The following is an 18,772-nucleotide window of genomic DNA, read 5'->3' as shown; positions in this document are numbered from 1 at the left end:
CTAGTGCAATGCAACTGATATCATTATAAAAAGAGGGAAATTTGGGCACAGACAAATTTCTGTGGGAGAGGGAGGACTATGTGAAAAGACATGAAAGATGAGTTACGCTGCCGCAAGCCAAGGAATGCCAGAGCTGCAAAGATGGAAGGGACAAGAAAAGACCCTTCTACCACATGTTCAGGAAGAGCATGGTCCTGCTGAAGCCTTGCTTTAGACTTCAAGCCTCCAGAACTGTGAGAAAATACATTTCTGTTGTTCTAAGCCACCCAGTTTGTGGTGCTTTGGTATAGCAGCCCAGCAAACCAATAAAGCAGGAGACTCTATTCTAGACAATAGCATTTGAGGGAAAGCCCACTGGGGAAATGTTTCCCACTAATACAAAGAGACCAAACAGAAACAAAGGTTTATCTGACGATGGTGTTGTCGTGTCTGTATGTGGTGGCGGGAACTGCTGCAGCCATCTTGAGCATGTGAGAGACAAAGCTGATAAAATAAGCCTGTAGAGAATAAAGAAGAACCTGGGTCATTGATGATGATTGTTAATGCTTTGCAGCAATCAGCCCTACAATCACTCAGTCTTCTTATGTCAGACAATAAATTCAAATGCCTCTTCGATGACACACATATAATATAAATCAATCAATCAACAGCCTAGGGTCAATGGTGGACACAAGTGAAGAAGTTGGTAAAAAGTAGCCAACCTTAGTTTGTCAATATCAGGTTCGCAAGTCAATGCCCTAGAACAGAGAAACCTAACGAGGATATTGTTTGCTTTTGTCTTAGTCAATCTTAATTTTCCAGATATAGTGACAGAAATATATAAAAGCACAGCCTGCCTGGACAGGAAGAGAGTTTAGTCTTCATTTCATGCAGTGGTTCTTAAAGCATGGTCCAGGGACCTCTGGGGGCCAGTGAAGTCAAAATTATTTTGATAATAATACCAAGGTGTCATTTGCCTTTTTCACTCTGATTCTTTCATAAGCATTCAGTGCATATTCCAGAGGCTGCATGACCTGTGATTTCACAACAGATTGAATGCAAAAACAGGCATGCAAGTCCAGCTGTCTTCTGATAAACCAGACATGAAAGAGAGTTCCAAAAATGGAAAACAAGACCACTGTTTTTACAAACTTTTTCTGTAAAATAGTTATTTTTCATAAAAATATCATTTGTATTAATATGCAATGGGTTTGCTATGATTTTAAAATAATAAATATTTTATACAAATATTTAAAAATTTCTCTGAAGATAAAAGTATGTGTAACTCATATAAATGAAAGCTCTGTAGACTCCTCGATAATATTTAACAGTGTAAAGGGACGCTGAGACAAAAATGCTTTCAAACTGCTGATCTAGTGACACCATGGTTGACCCAGGGCAAGGTGAGAGGCGCTCATTTAGCTGGGACTGTAGACAGAGGCAATGGAACTGGATTAGCTGATCATAGTAACAGCAAATATGTGCAGGTGCCTGTAACAGGCTAGGCATTAAGCACCTGTTACCTTGCGCCATTCTCACATCAACCATTTATCCTATAACTTTCCTATGAGATAAGCAGGTGGACACTACAATACCCATTTTTCAGATGAGAAAACCGTGGATTAAGTAAGACAATCCTCTGCTCAAAGTCTTACAGCTAGTATATGCTCAAGTCAGGATTCAAATCTGACACCAAAACTAGTGTTTCTGAATCTGGTGTCTTAGCCTCTGCACTTTCATGGAGCCAAAACTTGAGTCCCAACACTTACCAATGTTTGAACTTCAGTCCATACTCTGAGTTCCCTGGGCCTCAGTATCCTCATCTGAATAACGGACATGGAAATATCTAGGTTGTGAGGATCAGTGGAAATCACGGATGTGAGAACAATTTGTAAATAGTAAAGTTGATGTGCTTATTATGACCCCTGCCTTCCAGCTGTGGTCTCTTTTGTGAGGACGATTTTGGGGATGGTTGTGACCATTAAAAGTTGGACCCACTTTCATCTTTCAACACATGTGTGTGTATGTATATACACACACAAGGTGATATGTAGCATATACATTTTTATACTAATACTCAGATAAATACTTCAGCCTGTAAATCTCTTCTCTCTCTCTCACACACACACACACATGCACATGCACACACACGCAGAGAGTCTCAGCAGCTTTTGTGGAGGCAGAGACTGGCTTAGCGGGGTTAATAAATGCACCCCACAGAGAGAAGGAGTATCCAGCACCAGGTGCTAGGTAGTGGGCCATGCCCTCCCATCTCTGGACCACAAACAGTCAACAGCACTTGAGATATGACAGGCCTTTTCTGAGTTTTTTCTCTTTCAACACAAAACTAAATAAGCACCACTTCCAGGCACTGTTTTGTGAGGCAAGTAATAGAGTCTGAAACAATTATTAGATATTTACTGTAGCAAAAGCACTGAACTGAGATGTGCTTTAAAAACACTAAACAGTAAAGCAGGGAGGGAGATAGAGTGGGATCAACTCTGGAAGAGGCAAGCAGTGTCTCAGGCTGTGGCCCTGCTGCTGGCTATGGCTTTGCAGTGGGGGAAGAGTCTGGTTTATGCCAGCTCCCTGCCCCGATTCTTAGCCAGTGTGCGTCCTTGGCAAGCCACATCCCCTCTCTGGACCTCAGTTTTCTCCGCTATGCTCTGAGGGTTGACCAGAGGATCCATATAACTCTGTGACCCCTGCGAAGTATGTCCCTGTGGTTTCACTGTACTGGGGCTAGTGTCCCCAGGAGCAAAGGGGCAGAAGTGAGTGATGGGAGAAAGGATGAGTCAGAGCTTTAGACCAGGGTTTCGCATGCCTCTTGCACATCTCCCAGCTCCCCAGGAAGTCTTGCAAAGTGTGTGCATAGGGTGTTGGGGTTGCTAAGGACCAGCTCTGGAAGGAACAAAAGCCAAGAAATGGAGGCAGGGACAGAGGGAGAGACCCATGGCGGAAACAGATGAAGGCACCTCTCTGGTCCCTTATCCCTCCATGATGCCCTTGCCCCTAGCTCCCTTGTGCCTGCACAACTTTTCCACTGAAGTCCCTGCACTCACCTATGCCCATCTCCCCATGACTATCCCTCACTCCACTCTCTGAAATCATCTCCTCCCTCTCTCTCCTTTCTAGCCGTTGATTCTGGCTCTCAGAAGCCCAGAGCTATATTCCTTTCTCACCCGCAGTGGCCTTCTGGTCCTGGATGCTTGGACACACCTAATTATCTTATCTTGCCAACTCTTCTGTGAGTTGGAAAAAGCTTTTGCTTTGCAGTCAAAAGATATGGGCTCTAGGTCTACCTCTGTCACTTACCACTGGTGGGCCCTCAGGCAAGTGCTTCTCTTTTTGAACCTCAGTTTCCTTATTTGTAATTTAGGGCTAAAATGAATACTTCTTTACAGGGTGTTTTGGTGACTACACATGAAGGCACTTTCTAAGCTGATATGGTGCTTAAATGCTATAATTTGGCTACAATGTGCTTGATTTAATTTAATTTCGTTATCCCCTTTAGAGCCCTTGTGAAAATAGTGAGGTTTGCACACACAAGCATATTTTGGAGAGAAAGCCTATCTACCTTCCATGGGGCCCTTTACTTTTACACACATGCACATACTATACACACACATGTACACACGCGCACACACACACAGACTTGAGGCTCCACAAATAGACTTAAGAGAAGGCAGGTGAGGGGGGAAGGGTGGTGCACCCTACAGGGAGAGAGGAAGGACAGGGAGAAAGAGAGAGGGTTTCCCTTGCCCCAGTCCCTGGGTTTCCTCACCTGAATGTCCACAAGTGGGTTGAAAGCTACTCATTATTGGCTGAATTGTAGAAAAGACTCCTAAGAAGTGCACCCTTCCAACTCGCCTCCTCTCAGTACCTCCTCACTCATCTGCATTGTCTGAATGTGGACATTCTGCCTTCTAGAACTGGGGAGGTAGACAGCAGGTATTCTCCAGTTTGGGAGCAGCAAGAGCTTGGATGTGAGGCCTACCATGGCCTCATCGGCAACACTGTGGAAGCCAGTGCAGGCCGACTGATATAGTTTGGATGTCTTCCCCCTCCAAATCTCATGTTGAAATGCAGTCTCCGATGTTGGGATCCCCAGTGCAATCCTGTCAATACTGGAGGTGAGGCATGATGGGAGATGACTGGATCATGGGGTGGACCTCTCATAAATGGTTTAGCACCATCCCCTTGGTGACGAGTGAGTTCTTGCTCAGTTAGTTCACATGAAATCTGGTTGTTCAAAAGGGTCTGGACCACCCCCCTTCTCTTTTTCACCATGTGATGCACTGGCTCCGGCTTTGCCTTCTGCCATGATTGGAAGTTTCCTGAGGCCCTCACCAGAAGCAGGTGCCAGTACTATGCTACTCATACAGCCTGCAAAGCCATGAGACAAAAATAAACCTTTAAAAAATATATATATTTTTTATATATATTTATATATATATATTTATATTTATATAAAATATATATATATAATTTATATATATATAAATATATATATATATATTTTATATATATATATACACACACACACACATAAATTACTCAGTCTCAGGTATTTCTTTACAGTGATGCAAGAATGGCCCAACACATTGACCTTGGGCCAGGAACCCCCCGCCCTGCTTCCATGGCTGGCTCTGAGGCAATTGTTCCTGGGGGAACTTTAGCTGGGCACCTACCATGTGCCACTCTAACTCAGAGTTCAAATAACATGGAGAGGATGGTTATGATTCTGGTCTGGCCCAGTGGGTGGCACAACCCAGCAGTGGATCAAGTTTGGCCAACAGGACCCTCCAAGTCATATGGCATCTGGGTTATATGTCCAATCACAGCAGAATCCTGACCCCCGCAGAATTTAGTCCTCTTCTAATACCAGGGAGTCCTGGATCCCTGGAGGGTTGTGGTCTCTGTAATCCATGCCACTCTGAGGTCCTAACTCCTTCTGCACCCACATCCATTCACCCCACCCTGGCACAACATAAGGCAGGACCTTTAGCAGAACCTGGAGGGTTTGCTGTGCAGAACTGAATTATCAACTACAAGGTCTCTGGGCACAGGAAACTGGCAAAGAGTGCTGGGAGAGGGCAGGGGCAGCAAAGATAAGTCAGGTTGCCCATTTTTTACATTGTGAAGACATTTTGGAGATGCTGACAGGGTCTCACCTGGAGGAGGGAGTGAATCATTCTTCTTCAAGGGACACATCAAGAACTCAATATGTGTAGCTATTAGGGGTGAAGATGTGCAAACTTTTCCATAGTTGGGAAGGCACATTTGCCAACAACACAGTGACTTCATTTTCTTGGCAAAGGGAAGGGACTAACATTTATGAGGCACCTACTGTGTGCTCCAAGGCTGTTTCATTGCTAGGTTGCCTGAGGACAGAGGAAAATATGACTCTGTAAGATCATTATTACTACACTCCACAGATAGAAGACACTGTTAGCTGCCCAAAGTCACAAAACTAGTCATTGGCCAAGCCAGAATTCGAACTCAAGTCTTTGGATGTCAGAGCTGATGCACTTTTTACATCTGCATGATACTTCTCTGGAATCATATAACCCTGATCAGAATAAAAATGAGCAAGAATGAGTGCATAGGTCTACAGCTGTGAGAACCTCAACTCTTCCATGCTCACCAAAGTCAGGCGACTTCATAATTCACAAAGATGGAAGAAAAACTGCTCCCCTCCAGCCAGCCCCTTGTACTCCATGTGACAAATGTTCACACTCTTGCTGCCTGAGTCACACACGACAGTAAATAGTACAAACAATGATCCACATATTTCATGTTTATAACCTCTGTTCTATCAGAATCCTTAAGCAACTCCTATACATCAATTTATTTACCAACAGGTGCAGTGGTCAAGGTGAAGGGTGAGTACCATGAGGCCACCCTGGGGGATCCTCTGGAGACCCTGAGCCATTCTGGGGTGGCATTGCCACAATACACCAATGTACAGGGAGTGAGGCTGGTGGTAATCATCTTTGGGTAGTGGTGGGTCTAGGTTCCAAGGCAAAAAGATGAAAACTTGTGCTTTGTTCTATGTAATATTTAGCTTTGAACAGAAGAGAGACATCAAGAAAGTGAAAGGGCAAGGTCCTAGACAAGATGGGGTTGGAACAGAAAATGAATAAGGGAGAAGGAAGCAGGCAGAGACTGTACAAGGTAAGAATGAAGAAGAAATACGGTAAGAAGAAAACAAGTAGAGGTTGTGTTCTCTTTCTCCTTCTTCCTAAAGTGAAGTAGAAAGGGAAGGTCTATTGAGACCCACTTATGTTATTAAAAATACCTCCAGCTCATCCTGGTCTCCCCACCTCACCTACCAGTGAGTCTATCCTCTCTGAGCCACTGGGAACAAGTCTATACAGGCAAAACAATGAGCATTGTCACACTTGAATGTGAGTCGTACGGATGGAAAATGAATAAGATGGGTTGCTTCCTCTAGGAGAGAGTTTCTCGACCTTGGCACTGTTGACATTTCGGGCCAGACAATCCTTTGTTGTCATAGGACCTTCCTATGCATTATAGGATGTTTAGCAGCACACCTAGGCCCCTACCCACTAGATGCCAGTAGAACCCCCAGTGTGACAACATAAAATGTCTCTAGACATTGCCAAAATTGCTCCTGGTTGAAAACTGCTGCTCCAGAAAGCTAGGGCTACCTGCTTCCTGGAATTAGTTTTTAGAAATAGTTACTCTGCCTTCCCGCATCTTGAAGGACCTGCCTTATAGCTGGTCCCCATGTCTGATGATCCATTTCTAGACGTACTGCGAGAGAGAATTTGTATTAACATCAAGGGTGGGTGCTTTTCTTCTACCTCTGAGGTCCACTCCCCAAACACCCCTGCAAAGTCTGGTATAGACTAGGAATAAAAAGCTCTAGTATTGGTCAGTGAGAGGCAGAATCACTGAGAAGGGTTCTGAGTCAGCAGAGCCTGGCTATGGGGCCCCTCTGCCCTGGGGACATGGATCCCTCCATCTTTTCTTGTGCAAGTAGAAGCAGAAGACACCTGGCAGGCTGCCTCTACATGTATGCCCTTGATCAGGCACCCATGGCCTTTGTTCCTCTGTATTTCCATCTGCAATGGAAGGGACTGGACTGGAAGACCTATCAGGTTTCCACCCAACTCTGATAAACCACGTTCTGAGAGTTTATGACTCTGAGGTTATAATTAGAAAAAACCTGATCTTGAGGTGCATTAAGGATATGCAGAGCATGCTATGAATTCCCTCATGGTTACCTTTTAATTACCTGAATGGATATAGGCAAGCATTGCTAATTTGAAATGAAAAGATAAACGCAAATCTAATCTGGCTGGACATCAAATGCAACATGACTCTCTCTCTCTCTCTCTCTGTCTCAAACACACACACACAAACACAAACACACACACACATCTGTAATAGAAAGGGGACCCCCAAGAGCTCAAGGAGAAGCCACACATAGAAACAATTCATCCATAATTGACAGTTGGTCAAACATTTGGCCATGTTTTAATTTTTAAATTTAACAGATAACATTGATTGTATATATTTATTGTGTACAACATGATGTTTTGAAGTATATATATACACACACACATATATACACACATATATTTTGATTAATCTTTAGCAATAAGCCAAAGCCTAACTTGACCTGAATGCTTGGTTAATGTTTAATGTCAGCAAAATGCCAGAGTCTCCCTGCCTTTAACTCCCCCCGGCCCAACAAGATCAAAGGAAGAAAACATCTCGGCCCTCTCGTCCTGAATTTCTCCATGGCTGTTCCATTTTCTCTCTGTCTCGGTGCCTCTCCATTTGCATATGCCTCTGAGTCTCTGCATCTTAGTCTCTGGGTCTCTGTACCTGTTCATCTCTGTGTGCACCTCGGTGTCTCCATCATCTTTCTGTGTGACCCCCCCACCCCCACCTCCACCTCCCTCCCTCCCTTCCTCCTTCTCGCTCTTTCTCCCACCAATCACAACAAATTGACACGGAGCGGAGGCCCCGTCAGGAACATTATCTGCCTGTTCAGACCAAAAGGGTTTTCTTTGTGCATCTTGCCGTGATTCATCTTCAGAGGGGTCGATTCCTGGGCATTCATCTCTGTGTCTGCAGAAAAACTCCCTAAAGCTGCTGCTTCCCTACTCGGCCTGGACCTCTTGCTCTCTTGCAGCAACAGCTCTGTGGTTTGCTGGCTTCCGCCCCTCCAGGAAAAAAAATCACTCAGGGGTGGGAGGAGATGCTGACACCACCAAGGCCGAGCTAAAAGCAACTCCTTGGAGGGAACAGAGCCAGGACAATGGGCCCTGGGACGAGAACTCCAGCCAGCTCCCAGCCCCCTCCGCCCACCTCGGAGGGCGTGCCTCTCATCTTGTATGCTCAACATCGTGATTATTTATGGAGTTGTAAAGTGTCCTTCAAGCAGCTCATTCTTCTCCACCAGCTGTAAGGCAGGCGAGAGAAGGTGCCGGCCAAAACCAGGCTGCTTGGGGAGGAGGTGGCAGGGCTGGGAATGAGAGACCCCTTCATCCTCCCCTCACTCAACTCGCCTTTCAGGCTGACCTTAGAGAGTGGAGACTGGTTCAGATTTCCTCTGCTGTGTATATCTTCCCCCAGAGAGCTGTGTGCTACCTGTGTGCTCCGAGAACAAGGGAAGCACATAGGGCCTGCTGGAAGGGGTGACGGTGAGCATGTCAGGGTCTGACCAAAGACAACAGTGGCCTCCACTCTAATGCCTTTCCCCAGAGCTGAGGGTCTCCCCGCTGTGTCAGGCAGACTGGGCACAGCCTTCACACGCCCATTCCCAGGTCTAGGTAAGCAGAGATCACTGCTCAAGCCATTAGAACAAGGCTGAAACTCACAAGAGGCCCCTCTGGCTATGGGTATGCCCCTGGGCCAAGCCAAGGATGATGGGGAGCATCCTAAGTGTTTCTGGAAATGATGGTGGACAAGGATTACCTAGGGGTGGCCCCCTCAGTCCTCACAATCTGAGATACAGGGAAGACTGGGGTTTTAGGAATGGGGTTCTTAGTAGCATGCTGTACTGACATCTGGGTCAGATTGACGGTAATCTTGGCCATGCTTTTTTTGTAGGAGAATAATCACTGAATGCATCAAAGGTCAGAATGAGAGTATACTAGGAGTCAAGATATAAGTCATGAGAGGTTGAGAAAGTGAGCTGACCCCTGAGTAACTAACAGTATGCAGCGGCTGAGGGCAAGGGGGCACCTTTGCTCCTGGAGTTAGAGATGAAGTGGCTGATAATAGAGAAGCAGGGGTCCTCCACAACTTGGAATGGTGGCGCAGTGGACTTGGGATGTAGCATGGTGCTGAAGCACATGCTCCCAGGCACCAAATGCCCTGGGTGTGAATCCTGGCTTTAGAGTCAACAAGTTGTAAGACTCCAGGCAGCTCCCTCAACTTCAGTGTGCCTCAGTTTTCTCAACTGTACAGTGGGGCTAATATAGCAATATGCCACCTAGATATGTTGTGAGAGTTAATAAGATAGTAGACCAGTGCCTAGCATATTGTGAACAACTATTATTATTTTCACAGCTATTACTGGACTCAGAGAATTGAATTTGATTTCCACCTAATTCCAAGTCCAGACCTTAAACCAGATACTTTATTTCTTCAGGCTTTGGTTTCTGGTATAAACTTGTAACTACCCCACAAGGTTGTTATAAGGATTAAATGTGATTGTATGCGGGCACATTTTCTAAAACTGCAAGGGATTATCCAAATGTGAGCTGGTTCCCAGGTACCACCAGGGGAGGGGACAGCATCTAAGGGATGAGGAAGAAAGGAAATAAATCTGATGGACCCATATCTGGATTGGGTCTTAGGAGGTATTAAGAGTACCTTCATGAGGCAATCCAGGAAGGCTTCCTGCAAGAGGACGGTTGTGCAAGCTTGACTCTCAGCAGTCTGAAAAAAAGGTGAACTCACTCTGAGAAAATTATTTGACAAGATGTTCTGTAAGCAGTGATATCTACTGCCATGGGTTCTGCAATAAGGAGCAACAATTCCAAACCAGGTTGTTACCCTCTTGGTTCTGCAGAGGAGGAGAGACACAGGCCTCATGGAGAGTGTGTCTGGGACAACATCATCTCCAGGAGGAAATACATACTCTAATCCTGTCAAATGTTTGTGTCCCCTGAAGCCTCAAAGGCCTCATCATTAGTGATGTTCACAAATATTTTGGTTCTTTCTCTTTCCTGGCACGTGGTAGGATGCATGTCCCTGTGCTTTTAAAGTTAGGCATGGGCGTGTGATTTGTCTGCAGCTTGCATGTGACTTGCAATGAAATGTAGACATGCTTGATTGCCAACACTTGACTTCAGTTTTCCTTTTGTTGTTTTTTGCATTAGGAACCTTAGAAGCTTGTATCCAGGTGATGCCTCTCTCAGCCTGGTCTCTGAGTGACTCAGCAAGGAGACATTGCTTCCAACTTGTGTTGAATATGTAACAGGAGCAATGAATAAAAACCCTCTTTGCATGAAACTGCTGAGATGTTGGGGTCATTTGTTTCTGCAGCACAATCTGCCTCATCCTGACTAATGCAGCTCCAAAACATACAGCCTCAGCACCTGCTTTGTATTGCTACGTCCAGCCTCCGAGTAGAACCTGGATCCACTTGCCTATGATCCCTAATGCAGCTACAATGATATTTGAAGAGGAATAGAGGGGAGGACTAGAACACAGGTGAACAGGGAGTAAAAACAGGAGGTGCTAAGCCTGGGGTGCCCCACCCCATGAGAATAAGTGTTGCTGGGCTTAGAGAAATGCTGAACTGATCTTGTTCACTTCCATGACATCTTGTTCTCTGTTCCTGTGTTCCTGTCACGGAATGCCTCTTGAACTAGAATATTCAGATCTCTCCTCACTGATGCACATGGTTTCTCTGGAATGGAGAACTTTAAAAGAAAAGGCGTGTCATAGGAAATTGTACCTACAATGATCTTATTCCCCAATTCTTCCCCCAGTCTCAAAACAATCCTCTCGGTGCCCAGGCTTTCATCTCATTGATCTGGATGTGATTTACAGCAGACAATAATAAATAATCATTTTAATAATATTAGCCTTTTGTGGAACACTTACTATGTGCCAGACAATGCTTTAAGCTTGGGTCTGCAGAGGAGGAGAGACACAGGCCTCATGAAGAGTGTGGAGAAGCTTAAAATCTTCACCAAAACCTCATGAGGATGTACCATTGTTCCCATTTTTCAGACAAGGCAATTGAGGCACAGAGCAACTAAGTAACATGCACAGGATCAACAGCCCATTCAAACCCAGTCCGTATGGCTCCATAGCCCGTGGTCTTAATCACCACACCATACAATAAGCATAACATTTTATCTCCCTGGAATCTGATGTCTTGGCAAGGGTTCTCATCTGTTCTATCCTAGGGAGACTCAGGAGTAGGGTTGGATCTCAGGGTATCATCTGAACAGAGTGGCTATACCACGTCACAGACATCAGACCCTGCTATGACCAGAATCTCTTCGGTGTCTCTGCCAGCCGTCTGTTCCCTCCGGCCTACCATTGTCCTCGCCTATTATTTCAAGAGCAGCTCTTTTACTGGCTACTTCGGAAGCAGATGTTGACTTCTTGAGGTATATTCCACGCTTTGTGGCTACCTAACAGCTATTGCCTTCTCCCTTATAAGAAAACACTTATTTGGTGTGGTAGGACTATGCCAAGCTCATTGCCACACTTCTTCAGCTGTGAAGTGAGTTCCTTGGTCATAAACAATGCTGTGTGGAATATTATGATGGCGGATAAGGCGTGATGAGGATAAAACCTGCTTGGTCTAACTTGGTTGTAATAACTCCATTCTCTGTTACCAGTGACTATTCTAGGACTTGGCATGTAGCTCCATTCTGGCCAATGAGATGACAAGAAAGCCTACAGGGGGTGCAGAGGTACTGAGAAAACTTATCTTCCTGAAGAGGAATGTCCCTCCCACCTTGCCACTTGGGAGGCGGGCAGCTATCTAGCAACTTGAGGGACAACGACCTGGTGGCCTGGCAGAGCGGCCAGGCAGAAAAAGCCTGGGGTTTGGATGACCTAATTGAGCTGCCCCAAGCCTGGAATTACCTCTTTCACACCCAAATAAGCCCCTACTACTGAAATCACTTTTGTTCAGATACTTGGTTACTTGCTGCCTAACAGATCTTACCAAGAACAGCTCTCACTGGTTTATTTTCTCCTAAGATGATGTATAAAGCAAGCGGATCCAATTAGTATGGAAACAACCACTTTCCCACACTTAGAAAGACCACCGTGCAGATATCTGAGAAATGAAAGTATTCTCCAGGTCAGGTCTCAGTGACCAAAACACAATTAACTCTGATTCATTGCACATTTTAAATCAAAATATATTCACTATCTAACCCTAAATACAATCATATGATTGTATTTATTTTTTGCCAGGGAGACAAAATTCTACTAATGTCTGACAGACATTACAGAGAACTCTCCCATGCACTTACTTGCTTGCTTTCCTTTAGTTCCAAGTGGAGATAATGACAGGCAGAACTTTAAGAAGCTTCTTCCACAAGTCCTGGGAGGCACTGGGTGTGTAGAAAGGACCGGAGAACGGTACCTTGAAAAGGACAAGAGAAACTGCACAGAATATGAGCCAACTCCTTGGTGGGGGGCAGTCCCCCAAAGCCTGACCATGGGAACAAGAGGCAGCTGTGGTTCAGGGGTTCCAAGACTGACAGATCTAGGCTTTAAATTGCTGATCCACATTTGCTGTGTGACCCTGGGCACTTCACTTCCCTTCTCTGAGCTTTCATGTACTCAAGAGTAAAAACAGGACAGTAACATCTTAACTGGTGAAAATGAAAGGAGCTTGGAGTAGGGGTTAGGGAAATGACAGCCATTACTAGTACTCTGGCTCCAACCTGGCCTGGGATAAGCAAGGTGATTTCTAACGGAACTCTTCCAGTTCCTCAGTGGGGAGGCAACTCCACAGAAGCGGGTGGCTGTATCCACTGAGACATCCAGGCTGAGCAGTGGTGGCTCTGGATGACATGTTTCATGTCTTTCGGAGGCAGATTCTGCAGTGGGGCTGAGTCTGTGGCTGCATTGCTCTGATTGGCAGGAGGAAGCTTAGCTTAGATGAGTTTCTAGAGGATCTGGGTAGGAATTCATCAGGCCAGCATAGAGTAGTAAAACAGGTCATGTTTTGGAGCCAGAATACTAGGATTTTTAATACAGCCCTGCCACTGACCAGCTTTAGAGTCTTGGGAAATATATTTAAGGGTTATATGCCTCAGTTTCCCCATCTGGAAGGTGGGACTCATAACCCTCTGTCACAGGAGTGTATGGGATTTGATGATGATGAAAGCACTGAATGACGGGTAACCAGGGCTTCTCTTACTGACCCGTCACAGGCTATCCCATGAAGGTATACAGCATATGTAGAAGGGGAGGGGATGTTCTGAGTAAAAGAGTAAGTACAGTGGCTCATTTTCAAGTCCAATTCCCCACTTTAATTGAGTTTTGCTGAAAAGCCCATGCAAGCATTTTTCCTGCCATTTTGCCAGATTTGATTCTCGCTGATAACACAAATGCGAGCTGTTGCTGAAGATAGATGACTGCTGTTGGCAGTGGGACGAGATGGTATGGATGAGCAAGGGGGCCTGGGAAGAGCGGAACTTGCTCTGCTCTGATCAGGGCCCCTATTGATGTGCCTCTCCCCACCACCCCCTGCTCATGCCAGTCCTGCCTGGGCATTCCCAGCCAACATTCCCAGCCCTCACCCTCACCAGACTCACCTTGCGGGACAAGAGGCACCCACAATGTCTAGGTACTACTCTTTCTTTAAGTCTGCCTAAGATCAAAGTGTATCTTTTGGAAAGTGTCATCACAAGACTCCTGAATTAGGATCAGACCACAAGGTTACCTGGTAGAGAGCAGGACATTGATGGAACAGAAAGCATTGGTTTGTATTTTTTAAAGCTTTATACAAATGGCATATTCACCACATCTCCTAAAACTTGCTTTTTCTTTATTCAACGTTGCATGTTTGAGATGCATTCATGATGATCTATGAAGCTCTGATTCAATCATTTTCTCTGCTGTATAGATGGACATTTTGGTTTTCTCAAGCAAATCCATAATTAACAGTCACACTCACATCTCCTTGTGCACACGTGGGAGAGATCCTGGGTACATACCCAGGAGGAGAATGCCTGGGTAGAAAGGATAGCTTTGGATAGTGGTGGCAGGGTGGGACATGAGTCATGTTGCAGGCTTTAGTACCCTGTGTGATGGAGGAAGCCTCTCAGAGATGGAAAAATCTTTGTAGGTTCAGTTTTGAGGAGGGTCAACCCATTTCCTTCACCAGCAGACCAGCTACAGGGAAAGCTCCCCATCACTCAACCTCACATTCCACGCACTGCAACAGGGTAGGAATATAGGAGCTGTCACAGCCCTCAGTGCAGGATTAGCAATAGAAAATAAACACAAAGCCAAAATGGGAGTAAAAAGATCCAGCCACTTCACAGTTATTGCCATCTTTCAAAAGAAACTCCAGTCATTTTCTCTAAATGGAGAATTCTTACCTGAACAAAATCCCCTGCAACTTGAAGAGAAATCAAATAAAGAAATAAAGGCTCCATTGTGATTCTCACTCTTACCCCAGAGGAATTCCGGTTAAACACACTTCTTAGTTTCTCTTTCGATGTTGTGTCTTTTAAAATAAAATATTTTAGACATAAAAATATAGCTAATAATATTATGAACATTATGGACCCATCGACCATTTTACAAAATTAAACATTATAGTTTGAATTGAAAGCCCTTACAAACTCTTCCCAGGCTCCCCACATTCCTGAATCTAGTATTTATCATGCCCATTTCTATACAGGTTTTCATGCTTGCCCAGGATATAGATATCCATAAATAATAGAAAGCACTGGTTTGTATTTTTTAAAGTTTTATACAAATGGCATATTCACTGCACCTCCTGAAACTTGCTTTTCCTTTATTCAGCGTTACATGTTTGAGATGCATTCATGATGACCCATGGAGCTCTGATTCATTTTCTCTGCTGTATAGACGGACATTTCGGTTTTCTCCAGTTGTTGCTATTGCTATTGCAAGCAAATCCACAATTAACAGTCATACTCACGTCTCCTTGTGCACACATGGGAGAGATTCTAGGTACATACCCAGGAGGAGAATGCCTGGGTAGAAAATGGCCGCTATCACTTTCACAAGGGGAGGAAGGGTGAATGAAGCAAGGGTACCACAAGAACCCCTGGCTGAGAACTTCCCACATCTACATGGCAGGGAACATTTTGCCCAAAGGCAGTGGCATCTACCCTAATGAGCAAAATCAGACTGTGGTCAAGGTATCCAGTAGTTTTCACAATTGCTGTCCTTTCCTCCTAAGAAAGGTGTGAACAGAGAGAATGGTGTGTGAGGGGAGGTGGTGTAAGTGTGTGTGTATATGTGTGTGTGTGTATGTGTGTGTGTGTGTGTGTAAGATCCACAGAAGCAGTGTCCTTTGTCTTTTTGACCAATGCTTCCCAGCACCCAGAACAGTGCTGCGTGTGCATGTGATAAATACTCCTTACTTGAATATATACCATGCATGGATGTGTACATGTGTGTGCACCCGTGTACACGTTCTGTGCTGAGGAGTACTCCCCAGTCAGGGAGGGCACAAGAGCTGAGATGCTGTTGGGAAGCAACATGGTCTGCACTCCCAACCCCTTAGTGCAAACCTAACGACAGACCACCGAATCGTGAAGAAAGGGAAATGGTCTGAAACATGGAACAAAGGGTTCGTGCCGCCTGCATTTCTGGGAAAGGATCTAAGAAGAAGATTCTTGGTATTTAGACAATAGGACAAAGCCGAAGGAAAACTCAAAGGAAGGCTTGTGGTCATCTTCCTCACAATAGCAAACTTCCTCCTCGGGAAGTCTGAAGAGCCAGCAAATGCAAGCCAAAGAATTAAAACATGAAAGCAAAAAGGAATTTAAAAACTAAACAGACAAGATAGCGAAAACCTGACACTGACGGATGATACAAAGCAGTTGAACTTTGAGTAACTATCACCTACCTGGAGAGACTCTTGGGGACCTGGAATTTTGTTGCCCTGGACCTCAGGTTGTGGCCCCTGCCTTCCCAGACCACGGAAGCTTTGGGGGCAATTTAAGTAGTGGTAATAATGTCAGCTGTTTCTAATTTGTTCCCAATGGTAGAAATATGATAGACAGAGAGCAAGCTGGGATTCTGTGCTAAAGGAATGACAAGTCCAACAGGCAGGAAGAAAGTGGCAATGGGCGACTGGGATACATAGGCGACTATTGGGAATCTAGGGGAATTGACCAGCGGATGGTCAGTAGCAGCAGGCTGCCTGCCAGCACCGCAGGGATAGTAAATGAGAATGATTCTGGTCTCGGGGCCAGGTTCTGAAAAAAGCAGGGCAAGCTCTAGTCCTACTGGAGGAAGAACATAGCCTCTGGAGCCAGAGATCCAGGTCCAAATCCTACCTGTGTGCCCTTGGGCAAGCTGCTTGCTCTCCCTATGCCTTGATTTCATCATCTGTAAAATGGGAATGATAATAAGTAACATTGACTCAGTGCCTACCATGTCCCAGGCATCGCCCTAAGAGTTTTTGGCATATCACATAAGCAGGTTTGGTAGCTCTTCCTGTTTTGCAAATAAGGAAAGCAAGCCTCAGGGAGATGCCTCCTGGAACTGTCGTGAGGACTTCATACAGTTGACGTGTGCAAAGCATGTCACACAGCAGGGGCTTGCCTTCAGCTATGCTTTGTTTGTGGTTACTGTGGCGGGGGCTGGGGTCCCAAGCATACTGCCCACCCAGAGCCTCTGGCACAAGAATGGGTCAGGGAATCTGTCATCTCTGGGATTCATAAAGGGCAAGTGCCGAAGAACAGTAGAGCCTGCTTCTGAGCCTGCTTTTTTGTTCTGTGATTCCCAGAACAAAGCCTGCAGGCACTCACAGGATTTAGGAGCCTCTGACCTGGAGCTCAGCCTTTATTTTGTCAGCATACCCTCCCCAAAGGGCCTCCATGGGTTGGCTACTGTACTGAGCACTAGACATATGCTTTCTCCTGTGTCTTTCCAGGTAGCCTACGGCTGAGAAGTGATTCATCCATTCTAGAGGGGAGACATGAAGGCTGAGAGTGGGGATGAGACCAGCCCTGATGCAGTGACAGAGTTGGGATTCCGATACTATCCAGGCCTCCTCTCATCTTCTGTCTCTCTCCCTGGCCATGTGTCCCCCTTCAATCATCTCTGCCCAGGTTTATTAGTATCTCAATCTCGAGTCCTGCTTTCCTCTAACTCCACAGCCCCACTCTCACACTGGGAGACAAGCCCTGGGACCCTCACAAGCACCCCGCTCATAGCCCCTAGTCCCTATACTTCTCACTGCCCTAAACGTCTAGAGAAACTAAAAGAGTAAAGGTGCTTTAAACTCCTTTAAAAAGGAGTTAATTTGCTCACATAAAAACCAACCCTCTCTCCCAAGGCAATAAGGGCAACCTGCACCTTGCATGCAAATTTCCCTGCCTGTTGTTTGACAGAGGATCCTATGCACATGTGCACCCTTGGACACGGTCAGACTAGCATAACAGCCCAGAGAAGGAGCTCGTACAGATAAACACAGACAGCCAAAGACACGTGAGAAAACACGCAGAGAGAGGGGTGTGAGTAACCAGATACAACACACATCACATATACTGACCACAGATGCACTCCCCACCCCAGGGGAGGCCAGCTCACAGCACACACTCTACCCCTACACACAGACACAGAGGCTCCTCCCCTCGTGATTCCCAGAACAAAGCCTGCAGATACTCATGCGATTTGGGAGTCTCTGACACTTACGACCCCTGTGTCTTTTTCTGCTCCCTTGGGGCATTCTAACTCCATGTGCAGAGGCTGGGAGAGCCTCCCTGTGGCCATCTCTTCCTGTTGGAATGAAGGACATGGACTGGGGTTGGGTGGTAGCCGTCTCTCTGGTGTGAGGAGAACCTTTATCCTGGCCAAGGCTGGCCATGGGGCTGGAGGTGAGGTAGGGGTATGAGGGAGGAGGGTTGAAAATTCAGATGTCTAAACTCCCAGCTGTGGCCCAGAGTTTCAGTTAGTCTCTGGCCCAGGTGACCAGATCTATTTATTTCCAGCAGAATAAATAATCGATCAGAGTTGATTTTCTAAAGAAAATCCTCCCATGTGCACTCTAGCATAAGGAACAAGTGTTGGGGGTTGGAATCCTAAAGAAGGAAATCACTTGAGTCCCAGCCTCTGAGCGGGCACTTGTGTGGTCACCCTATCCCTCCCACAGACCATCACAGGACCAGGGAATCAGAGCCAATAGGAGCCTCACTCCCAACTCCAGGAGATCCCCAAGCCCTTCCCCTTTACCTCAAGGAATGGCCATGGGCCTGCAGATCCCTGTGGGGTGAGGGATCTAGGGCAGTGTTTGCAATCTTTTTATCCTCATTGATGCCCCCAATAAGCCTTTTAAGATATTTTTTTTCCTAATTGTCTCTCTTGTAATTTTAATACCACAGATGCACTATATCTTTGTGGAGGTCCATACATCATCATAATAGCTGAGATCATTCCTCCTCCTCCCACTGAAAGAAACAATTTTTTCCCCACTAGGGCAATATTACCCTTGTCGAGGCATCCTGCTGTGGGTCAATGGGTTCCAGGAGAGAAAGCCCTGAGCCCAGCCCAGGGGAGGCCAGAGGAAGTCTGTTCTTCCATCAGAAGATTGGGGCGTAGGGAACAGACAACAAAT

The sequence above is a fragment of the Macaca nemestrina genome, chromosome 5, assembly GCF_043159975.1.
Source record: "Macaca nemestrina isolate mMacNem1 chromosome 5, mMacNem.hap1, whole genome shotgun sequence".
Classification (NCBI taxonomy): Eukaryota; Metazoa; Chordata; class Mammalia; order Primates; family Cercopithecidae; genus Macaca; species Macaca nemestrina.
Note: the sequence above shows the minus strand (reverse complement) of the source record.